This window comes from Rosa chinensis, chromosome 7 (genome assembly GCF_002994745.2).
Source record: "Rosa chinensis cultivar Old Blush chromosome 7, RchiOBHm-V2, whole genome shotgun sequence".
Taxonomy (NCBI): Eukaryota; Viridiplantae; Streptophyta; class Magnoliopsida; order Rosales; family Rosaceae; genus Rosa; species Rosa chinensis.
Window position 1 is genome coordinate 35,460,994 of NC_037094.1, and position 2,416 is coordinate 35,463,409.

The 2,416-nt window shown below is 34.1% G+C and overlaps 1 long non-coding RNA gene across 1 annotated transcript; it reads right to left on the reverse strand.

Moving 5' to 3' along the window:
• Positions 1–2,148, reverse strand: LOC112175457. Its single transcript, XR_002926457.2, has 3 exons — positions 1,906–2,148; positions 1,721–1,809; positions 1–186 (listed from the first exon to the last, which is right to left on the reverse strand). It is a non-coding gene; the product is annotated as an uncharacterized LOC112175457 (long non-coding RNA).
• Positions 2,149–2,416: the final 268 nt, after the last annotated feature.

Here is a 2,416-nt window from a genome sequence, read left to right on the forward strand (position 1 = left end):
AAGTTTTCGAAATTGAAACACAACCTTTATTACAAGAGGGGTTTACAACAACATTTACAACAAAAGGTCAACTATATTCCAAGTTCTTGTCTAGGACCCAAGCATGATTAACAATAACACACATGTATATTACATTATTAAAAACACCCTTGCAGTAAAATAACTTCAAACTTATTTATTTGTCACCTGCAAAATGATAAAGAGGGGTGAGCATACATTGCCCAGTAGGAGAATGAAACCTCTGTGAAGATCATAGTTAGAATAGCAATAATGAATGGATGCAACTATTATCTATTCCCGATAATCCACATTGTAAAATAAACTGAACCTACATGTCCCATACCATGTATTTTACCACGACGGTGACTCAGAGTATTCAACAATGTGAACTAACCCCCACCCAAAATCAAACCCCCCTAACCCTCTTTTGCTAGTCATCTTGTCTATTCCCCTTTCGCCAGTCCCGAATTACCCTTTCAATATCCTATACTAAGTGCACATTAACAAGTGGGCATACCTGGGATCTGGTACCTGCTGAGGTTATAGACTCAACTACGCAAAAGATAAACCAACATACTCATTCCAATAGCATATTCACATTACCATCACCACCCTTATACTTCATGTCTTATTAATGCACAAATACTTTGATTATGTAAGTGTATTCACTATTCAGCCATACCAAACAAACAGAAACAGAGGACATAAATGCATATAATCATGTACACAACCATCCAATACAATCATGTAAGCAACCATCCAATGCAAACATAGAGGCTCCCCAAGTTTTTCCCCTACCTTGATTGATTTTCACGTTAAGTATCCGGATGTAACAAGTTCCTATTGCAAGAATAGAATTTATTAGTTCCACACATAAAGAATTAAAGCAAAACTCAGCTAACATACTATGAAAATCTTAGCAGTGAGTTATTTTGACCAAAACAGGTTTTTACTTGACAAACTGAAATACTGCAGTTTTCTGACCCAGTCACCTTAATGTTAAAAACTGTACAAATCTGTTTAAAATCTGCTTTCATGGTCTTCTAACGATTTGTAGCTGACATCCTAAAGAAACTCTCAGAATTTGAATCATCTGAAAAAAAATTTCCTAGAATTAGTTATGAATTTTTAAAGTTCAGCTACAGTCCCACGTTTTTTCTGCAGAAACTGCTACTGTGTACTAACCTCTTCAGTTTTAATGTACTTTCTACAACTCCAATTTGTGTAAAACTTTCAATACTGAAAATAGACTTTCTAAAGTGTTAAATAAAAGAAATCACACTTTCAACAAGGCTTTAAAGGATGAGTGAAGGTTTTCTAAATTCAACTTTAAAACTGCATATGTTTCCTACTTGGTTCTTGACTCTTCTCAAGTCAGATTTTATTAATCTATGTCTTCCAAAAACTCTAATAACTAAAGGAAACAATAAACCATATACAAAGTGATTTCAAATTCTAATTTGGATTAATTCAAAGACCAAAAATATAAACTATTTTCCAGAAACTAGTGAAATCAAATAGAAGATGAGAAAATAATTAGTTCTAGTTGTTCCAGTAACAACAACTTTATTCCTAACTGAACTTCATCTCTATTGTAACTTCTTCTATCATCAAGAATCCCCAGGTCTTATAATAACCTATGAACATAACCCAATTTCCAAATGGCATTAACCATCAGAACCACAAAGAACTCATCAAATCAAAAATGAAAGAATCACACCTGACTTTTTACTCCTCCACTTCTAAGATACCAAAACCCTCTTTTTCTCTCTCTCCCTTGTTTATCTATGTATCTAGCAACTCAAGGAACTGTATGGAAAGCATAGATGGTTTAGCCTATTTATAGTGTCTGGAAATGAGGTGAAAACGTAGAAAGCAAGATAGATATTCTAATTGAAATCTTACCCATATAGGTACTAGACTTGCCACCTCCAGATTTCTAGAGTTCCAGCTCCTGATTCTAGGGTTCCAGCTCTAGCTTCATAGCTTTGGGGAATCACCAAATTTGAAACTTGATTTCCAAGGCTGCTAACACCTCCTACTTACCCATGGCGGCGGCTATGTCCTTTGTACTTTCCTAAGGCGGTGGCTGGTGTATCAGATGGAGGAGAATATGGGGGTGAGGAAGCCGATGAAGAGACGGGACAATGCTTTGAGTTTAGGCGTTGTTTGATTTGGTTTTGTCGTGGAGTTTATTCTATCAGCTGTTAAGCTACTTGGGTTTGAGTTTTGGGCCAAATCTTTTGGGCTAAACTCTATTTACTTAAACCCAAATAAGTAAAATTCAGCTCTATACTATATATAGATATATATATATATATATATATATATATATAAATAAACAATATTTAAACAAATAGTTTAGCACAATAATTAAAATTAAACTTATTTTTTTAGAAAATGTTAAAAATTTTAG